Source organism: Sinocyclocheilus anshuiensis, unplaced genomic scaffold (assembly GCF_001515605.1).
Source record: "Sinocyclocheilus anshuiensis isolate Anshui unplaced genomic scaffold, SAMN03320099.WGS_v1.1 scaffold55, whole genome shotgun sequence".
Lineage (NCBI taxonomy): Eukaryota > Metazoa > Chordata > Actinopteri > Cypriniformes > Cyprinidae > Sinocyclocheilus > Sinocyclocheilus anshuiensis.
In genome coordinates, this window is record NW_015549647.1 from 4,150,259 (window position 1) to 4,160,012 (window position 9,754).

Below are 9,754 nucleotides of genomic sequence, written 5' to 3' on the forward strand. Positions count from 1 at the left end.
TTTCAATCATTCATGCCCTAAAAATCCATTCTGTGCCTTTCATTCCATGTGCAAGATATTAAATTTGCACAAAAGCAAATTAAATAATGCAATTTTGATTTGTGTACTGTTTGAATTTGGGTTAGAAGTTTTTAATGTAATGTAAGTGCTACTCAAATCTTTGCAAACATTAGCTTTGTTGAACCAAGTTCTTGTGCTATGTGTTGCTGTGTTTCAAATTTAAGGTCATGCCATCATTAGACTTTCTTAGGCTTTTGTAAGATGGTGATTAGGTGGTCTTAAAAGTATGAGAACCACTTGAGAAGTTCTTTTAATTGTTCACTTCATTCGTTTCCTATGAACTGAATCCATGACCTTAGCATTGCTGGTGCCATGCTTTACTTTTTGAGCGCCAAGAATGCAATTTTTTTCTTATATAATACTTACAGACCCACAGAATGCTATATTTGAGTTTTGCCTGAATATTTGCAAAGAAAACAGTATGTTTTGTAGGTTTTGGCTTTCCATCATGTCCTTTGGATTTCCCTGCCCCACCCTGGCTTTTCTCCATCCCTCTGGCTATGAGCAGAGGCCTGTGTGTGATACTGTACAGTTGCTTAGTGACACAGTGAAGGAATAGAAGGAAACTCTGGAAGGCTTTCATCACTGCGGCTGATGGTTTACAATGAGATGGTGAGTCCCAACACCTGTTTGCTCCAAACTTTGCCCATTCTCATCTGTCTCTCCCATGGGTACTAAGATTTCCGTATGGCTAAGGAGCCGAAATCGTATGCCGGTCGTCAGTTAACACTTGAATTCCCATGATCAGATTGCAAATGGAGATTGCGTCATTTATCCGTGGCTGTGATTATTATTTCCAGGGGATATAGTTTATAATTAGGCTACACAAAAGCCATGACCATTCTATATTGCTAATGATTTTTTTTTCCCCTTCATGTACACTTCCTGTACAACAAAACTGACAGGATTAATGCTTATTCCACAGTCTAAATGATATTATGCCATCTCTGTATAATAAAAGGCACCACTAACAAAACATGCCACTGACAGTTATTTTGACAATGCAAATACCTTTGCAAAACAATTCAAATACAGGAGTGGTTTTGCAGTGGAAAATGAAAGTCATTCAAAGTTAATGTCTTGATGCATATTTCAGTGTGATTTAAACTTGAACACAAGGCAATGTCAGATGCACTGGCCAAATATAGTCTCAATATGTTAAAGCAATCAGAGAGATACTAATTTCAATGATACACTAACCGTTTAAGCATTTCTAGCTGATTGTTCCAATTGTGGACCAGAGGGAAACCCAACTTCTTGGGCTTCACGGCGTTGATAGTTCATACCATCAATACAACAAGAGAATGTGAAGACAGAACCATGGATGCCACCATAAGTGCACAGGTTAGGCTGATTATCACACGTACGCAGGGCTGGCAGTGCCACACACCTCGGTGTTGCCGTGCCAGCCTCTCTGCCCAGTGATAAGGCCTTGGATAAATCCAGCAACTGTCTAGATTACAGTATGAGAGGTACAGCTCAAGCTCTATAAGGTCAGCAGCAGTTTAGTAGCTAAACAAGATGTGTTAATGATATGATATGATGTCCTTTTATAGTACAGTGTTATTTGGCCTATAACACATCTCCATACAATGTACCTGGCCTTAGATGTAGATCAGTTCAGTGTGTATATGAGTATTGTTTAACCCTGGTTCCTAAAACAAGATGAGCTCTTTTGAGAACATTAATCTTGTCTACAAAAAAAATATATATTGGCATCTATGGTTCCATAAAGAACTTTTAACATCCATGGAACCTTTCCATTGCACAAAAGGTTCTTTGTAGTGGAAAAAGGTTTTTTAGATTATTGAAATATTCTTTACACTAAGATAAAGTGGTTATTTTAAGAACTTTCACTGAAAGATTCTTTAAGGAACCCAAAATGTATCTTTGATTGCATTGCTGTGAAAACCCCATTTTGGAACCTATGTTTAAGAGTGTATGGTGATAAAACTAAGGTAACACTAAAGTGTTCTTGTTACACGTTACATGTATTTACTATAGTAATAAGAGTAAATAATAAATAAATACTAGCGACTAACACTAAACCAAACTTAACATTAAATATATAGGTACATGTTGTTAATTAGTGCTTAGTACTTATTTGTGTAATTACACTGTAAGTGTGACCACACCAATGATTTTGTCCATTTTTGACCTATATGTAGCTACTTTTCTATGCTACACTGTTTTATGCTAAGGAATGTCAGATGTATCTTACATGAAGTTCCTTTTAAATATTTTTTAAGGTTACTATGCAGCATTCATCTAAAAATACCATCTAAAACCACCTGAAAGTAATCAATTTAAAAGTTCAGCAACCACTGCTTACCAACAGTGCAAACTTTGCCCATTTCCATTTGAATGATTCTTACATGGCATGAAAATCTTTTTATCCAATTTTGCTGTCTATTTTTGTGAAAACTCACTTTTTATGAACTCATTTATGATGATAACTGATGTTTTTAACTCACATTATGTAATATGTGTTCTGAATCACCATCTGTGATATGCTGTTGGGGCAACTGAGGTTTGCAGCAACCGTATTATCTTTTATTTTGGAACATAATGTTGCTACTCATCAGAGGCAGCACATACAAGAGGTCTCTGACACATGAGCCCTGTAGAGGCTCTGTGTAAGAGACTACTGAAAGTGACGTGACATGTGGCCAAGTATGGTGACCCATACTCGGAATTAGTGCTCTGCATTTATCCCATCCAAAGTGCACACACACAGCAGTGAACACACACACCGTGAACACACACCCGGAGCAGTGGGCAGCCATTTTTTTGCTGCGGTGCCTGCGGAGCAGTTGGGGGTCCGGTGCCTTGCTCAAGGGCACCTCAGTTGTGGTATTGAAGGTGGGAGAGAGCGCTGTACAGTCACTCCCCCCACCTACAATCCCTGCCGGTAGGAGACTCGAACCCGCAACCTTTAGGTTACGAGTCCGACTCTCTAACCATTAGGCCACGACTTCCCCAACGGTGTGTATGTTCACTGCTGTGTGTGTGCACTAAGGATGGGTTAAATGCAGAGCACTAATTCCTAGTATGGGTAACCATACTTGGCCACATGTCACGTCACTTTATACTGGAGTCCAGCAAAAATATCCAAATCTCTTAGTGATTGTACAAAATTCCACAGCTTGCAGCTTGAAAGCTGCAATTAGCTTAGACCCTGATGTGTTTTACGTACACAGCATAACATAATTAGAGTTGTAGTTTTCCCCATTGACTACAGGGTCATGCAAAGTACCATAAACACTGTCTGGAGTCATTGCAAATTAAGTTAGGAGAAGTTTAGATACTCATGACATTACTTTTTTTCTGAAACTTTATAGTGTCACCAGACTTTCAAAAAAAGCACATTTAGGCATATTTTGCAGTTTTGGGTTGTAATTGCTGTTTCTTAAACTTAAAATAGCAATGACCAGCTATCGGGATAGATAATTTACCATGCAATTTCATTATAGTGATTTCAATAAGATATAGGATTTATTTTGGAACAAACAAAATTAATATCACCCCAAGAACATATGGTTACTCATTAAAAGCGATCTAAAAAGGTCAACTGAACCGTTTTCAATCTGCCCTATCTCACATTTGCATTTTTTTTTTTTTTCTGTTTTCAATTAGCCCAGTCTCACATTTGCATTTATTTTCCTGGCAGATGTGCTCTTATACAAAATTATGTGTTCAGTGAATATCACTTAATTTATGTCTTTGTCATTAAAATTGGACACCCATGGAAGAGGGTACTTGGGGGTCTGCAGATAATTTGAGAGACACATTACACATATTAAAGCCATAGTCTTTAAAAGCTAGAAAAAAAGTTTTTTATTATTATTTTACACATCTTACATTAATCCTGAGAAAAATATGAACCATGGTTTTACTATTTAAAAAAACAAAAAAAAACAAAACATGGTTACTATAGTTAAACCATGGTAACCACAAATTAATCATGGTTCCTTTTCAGTAGGTCACTTCGATGTTATGTCGAAGTTCGACACTAGGGGTTGCACTTGGGAGCCCAGACACCTCTGACATCATTAAGAAAAGGCCAATGACAATTGGTGAGCAAATTTGCATAGCTGGCCACGCCCCGGATATCCGGGTATAAATAGGCCAGAGCAGCATTAGCTCATTCGTTCTGTTCTTCGGAGCCGATACAGCGTCTCTTCATGTGGATGATGCATGTCTTCTGTGTGAGAACATGCCCATGGGCACGCTCCGCTCGCGGCTCGCATTTTTGCGAATCACCCCTTCTGCTTTCCGTTCCGGTCCTTCTACTTCCGGGTATGAGGCCACAGCAATGTGCGTTGGGGAAGAGTGTAGGGAGGAGGAATTGGTTCCAACGGGTGATTCCCCGTGGACGTCCCGTTCCTCCGATGTGTCGTGCACCCCGGTAGAGCTTCCGGATGGGTTTGAGAGCTCATCTTTGGGCGAGTAAAATTTCTCATTCGGGGCTCGTGAGGAAGATGAGGTATCACTCACAGCATCAGAGGGTGGGCTAGAGTCATCTGACACAGATGCCTCACAGGGGGCTGAGTTTCAGTCTGGGGCAGAAGCTGAAATGGCAGCCGTACTTGCCCGGGCGGCCAAGAGTATCGGGCTGGAGTGGTCTCCCCCACCCTGTCCCGAGCACTCACGGCTCGATGATTGGTTTCTGGGTGCTGGTCGCTGGTCGTGACTCTAAGCCACGACCAGCCCAAGTGTCTTTCTTCCTGGAGGTGCACGAGATCATGGAAGGCCCCTTTCTCGGCCAGGACACTATATACCGGTTCCTCCGCCCTCACTGCCCTTGATGGGGTCCAGTGGACAGCGAAGGCTTACACGGCTTCTGGACAAGCTGCATCCACCCTGCACGCCATGGCCATCCTGAAGGTCTACCAGGCCAAGGCGTTGAAAGGGCTGCACGAGGGTGGTCCCAACCCAGATGTCCTGCAGGAACTGTGCTTGGTGATTGACTATGCCCTCTGGGCTACTAAAGTCACGGTGCAGGCTCTGGGATGGGCGATGTCCACTATTCTGTTCCAGGAGCGCCACCTGTGGCTCAATCTGGCTGAGATTCGGGATGCTGAGAAAGTATGCTTTCTCGACGCCCCTATTTCCCAGGTTGGACTCCTCAGTGACACCGTGGAAGAATTTTCCCAACAATTGTCCGCGGTTAAGAAGCAGACAGAGGCCATCAAACACATCCTGCCTCGGCGGGGGTCGGGTCTTGTCCCCCTCTGACTGCTCGTCGCGGACGGCCCCCTGCGAGGACTACAGAGGTTTCAGCGGTCTTCTTCTCACAGGAAAGTGGCACCGCCTGCACCCTCGCAAGGCTTCAAAGCGGTCCTGAAACGAGTGACCCAGGGAGGAGGAATCATCTGGCTGGCAGAGCTCCACCTCCGACGGGGGGACGAGATGTGGATGTGGGGTCTTACTTACACCGGAATTCCTGGCCCTCCCATGAGCGATGGCCAGGCGCTAAGATTTTTCAGCAGAGCCTGTTCGCATTAGGGCTTGAATGACTTCTGATTTTTTGAAGTTGACTTTTATGTGATGAAAGTCGAGTCGAAGCCGACTAGTCGCTGATGACGTCATTAATGAATTTAGTTATTAAGAAATATATGCTAGAACTATTCAGTTTCTAAGCTATTTTATTGAGAAATCACAGAACAGTGTTGACAATACATTTCCGTGCTGAATGATTCTGTGCACGTGATGTACGCGCTACTGTCTGCACTCTGCAGCCTATGTGTGTGCGTTACAGTGCAGCAGCGCATTAGATTAGAACGGCGATTAATTTACCTGTACAATAAGCTGTTTAAAATATGCATTCTCCCGTTCAATTTCGAGCATCCAGTAATATAATCACACGTCTTGTGGAGCGCTTTCAGAGTATGCATTTATTTGTCATTTGAACTGTTTGGAAACGGGGCGTAAATGTGGAAGTCCTTCAAAGATTTATTATCCTGTTGCGCCCTCTATAGGAACAGCGACTAGTCGAAGTCAAGCTAAAAACGTCATGGCAGAGCATTGAAGTCGACTAGTCGATTAGTCGGTGCAACCCCTAGTTCGCATGCAATCCCCTTGCCTCCTCATGTTCTGTTGCAGAAGGTCAACCATCAAGCCATTCCAACGCATGCCAGAGAACCCAGGTTCCAGCATCCGTGGGTGGTCTCTTTGCAAGACCTGGTGGACAAAACACACAGTGCCCCGAAGGATCTCATATCCTCTCTTGCTGTGCCTTTTGTCCCACAAAGCCGCAGAAACCCTGCCCGAGGTACGTCGAACAGAGTTCCACTGAGGCCGTTGGTGAGGTTTCTGGATGCTTGGCTACAGCTACCCAGACCTTCCAGATGGCTTCTCAGAACAGTTCGGCTCGGCTACGTGATCCAGTTCACCAGGCACTCGCCAAAGTTCAGTGGCATTCTCTTCACCTCAGTGAAAGGCAAGGATGCTGCAGTTCTTCACGCGGAGATCGTTAACCTTCTACCGAAGGGTGCAATAGAGCCTGTGCCCCCAGCCGAGATGAGGAGGGGGTTTTACAGCCCCTACTTCATTGTACCTAAGAAAGGTTCAGGCCGATCTTGGACCTGAGGGTTCTGAACCGGGCACTTCACAAGCTTCCGTTCAGAATGCTTTCCCTCAAACACATGTTAACATGTGTCATGTATCAAGATTGATTTGTGGCAATAGACCTGAAAGACGCGTACTTTCAAGTCTCGATCCTTCCAAGACACAGGCCATTTCTACGGTTTGCCTTCGAAGGTCAGGCATATCAGTACAAGGTACTACCCTTCAGGCTATCTCTGTCTCCGCGCATCTTTACGAAAGTCGCGGAGGCCGCCCTTGCCCCTCTCAGGGAAGTGGGCATTCGCATTCTCAATTATCTCGACGACTGGCTTATTCTTGCTCACTAACGAGATTTGGTGTGCGAACACAGAGACATGGTCCTCAACCACTTAGCTCAATTGAGGCTTCAGGTCAACTGGGAAAAGAGAAAACTCTCTCTGGAACAGAGTATCTCTTTTCTTGGTGTGCAGCTTCATCTCGGTCACTATGACAGCACACCTCTCGGAGGTTTGTGCCCAGTCAGTGCTGAACTGATTGAGGACTCTCAAGTGCAAGACAGCGGTCCCTCTCAAACAATTTCAGAGGTTCCTGGGGCATATGGCATCCTCGGCCGCGGTGACGCCACTAGGGTTGATGCAAATGAGACCGCTTCAGCACTGGCTTCATACCCAAGTTCCGAGATGGGCATGGCGCCAGGGCACACATCGTGTAAGAGTCACACCGGAGTGTCGCCATACTTTCAGCCTTTGGCAGGACATCTCCTTTCTACGGGCAGGGGTTCCTTTAGAACAGGTGTCCAGATGCATTGTTGTAAAAACAGATGCTATCAAGACAGGCTGGGGTGCCACGTGCAACGGGTATGCGGCTTCCGCCATATCAATTGCCTAAAGTTGTTGACAGTGCTTTTGGCCTTGAGGAGGTTCCGGCCATTAATTCAAGGCAAGCACGTGTTGGTCCGGATGGACAACACAGCGACGGTAGCCTATATAAACCATCAGGGTGGTGTTCGCTCCTGTCGCATGTTATGGAGCCAGCAGAGACTCAGGTCCCTGCATGCCACTTGGCTTCACCCTCAGACGGTCCAGCTGATTTGGATTCAGTTCGGTCAGGCACAGGTAGATCTGTAGATCTGCCTTGCCGGAATCCACTCATTGCCCACTGTGGTATTCCCTGACCGAGGGCTCTCTCGGCACGGATGCACTGGCGCACAGCTGGCTCAGGGACTTATGCAAGTATGCGTTTTCCCCAGTGAGCCTCTTCGCACAGACTTTTATGCCCAACAAGACTTGGTTTTCAGACCTTGTGCTGCTGGCATCAGCTCCTCCCTGGCAGGGGAAGGACCCTGAGAGATGTGGCATCAGATAAGTACTTTCCTTCCTCCAGCAAGGCCTGGATAGGAGCCTGTCTGCCTCTACTCTTAAAGGGTTAGTTCACCCAAAAATGAAAATTAGCTTGTGTTTTACTTACTCTCAAAGAATCGAATCGTCAAATAAAGCTCGCGCATTTATAATAAAATGAGCCGTCTGCGGCACGTTTTATTATGAATGCGCGAGCTTTATTTGACGACTTGTGGACTGTTCAACTGCAACACCCGCTGACTGCAATGATAGAGCTTGGAATAGCCAGGACAATTTTTAATATAACTCCGACTAGATTCGTCTGAAAGAAGAAAGTCATATACACCTAGGATGCTATGAGGGTAAATAAAACACAAGCTAATTTTCATTTTTGGGTGAACTAACCCTTTAAGGTGTACGTGGCTGCCATGCAGCTAATCACGACACCATAGACGGCAGATCGGTAGGGAAACACGATCTAGTTATCAGATTACTAAGGGACGCCCGGAGGCTAAATTCTCCAAGGCTGCGTCTCATCCCCTCTTGGGATCTATCTGTGGTCAGGCCTTACAGAGAGATTCATTTGAGCCCCTGCGGTCATTTGAGCTTGGTCCCCTCTCTATGAAGACTGCCCTCCTTACTATGCTCACTTCTATCAAGAGGGTAGGGGATCTCCAAGCTCTCTCCGTTAACGAATCGTGCCTAGAATTTGGACTGGCAGACTCTCACGTTATCCTGAGAACCTGGCCTGGATATGTGCCCAAGGTTCCCACCACTCCTTTTAGGGATCAGGTGGTGACCTTGCAAGCTATTCCCCGACAGGAGGGTGACCCTGACCTGTCTCTGTTGTGCCCAGTGCGAGTCCTGAGCATTTTTTTGGAACACACACAGTTTCAGATCTTCTGAACAGCTTTTTGTTTGCTTCGGAGGCCAGCAGAAGGGGAATGCTGTCTCCAAACAAAGGATTTCCCACTGGATTGTGTATACTATCCTTAAAGTCCATGTGAACCGGAAGTTGCGACTGACTTTACTTCCATATTGATATATATATATATGTGTGTGTGTGTGTGTGTGTGTGCGTGTGTACAGTATATATCCCCCCCCAAAAAAAGCTAAAAAGTCAAAATATAATTTCCAATTAATAAAAATAAGTATGCAACTGTGTACAACATATAGTATACTATCCTTAAAGTCCATGTGAACCGGAAGTTGCGACTGACTTTACTTCCATATTGTGATGTACTACCGAGAGAAACAGAATATTGAATGAGAAAAACAGAGGCCGTGACTTGTTTTTTTCTACTGCGAACTGATTGAATGTAGTAAAGGAGTTTCATTCAGAACAACACTGACAGTTGGAGGGGCGTGTTTAGCAACCTTTATAAGAATAAGAGAGAAAGGCCAAGAATAAGTTAATAAATTATTATTTTTTAAACAGTGATTACAGTACTGGTATCTTTAATATTGAAATTTAAGTATTTGAATATATTGCAAGCTCACAAAATAATGGTTGTGTGAATATCTCATCTCGTTGTTTTGGATAAGAATAAAACATCAGGTCATATTTAAATCTAGATTTTTTCGCATTGGCCCATGGATACCTCTGTGAACACACTTGACTTGGCCAAAAAAGCGCAAGGGATTAATTTTCGTTTTATTAAAAAGTGTTTACATATTCTACACTCATGGCGCGCACACGCATTATAGGACAGGTCAGATTAAAACCGATTAAACTCCTCTCCTTTCCTCCTCCTGCCTGTCCCTTTGGCCCGCATCACTCACAGCAGAGA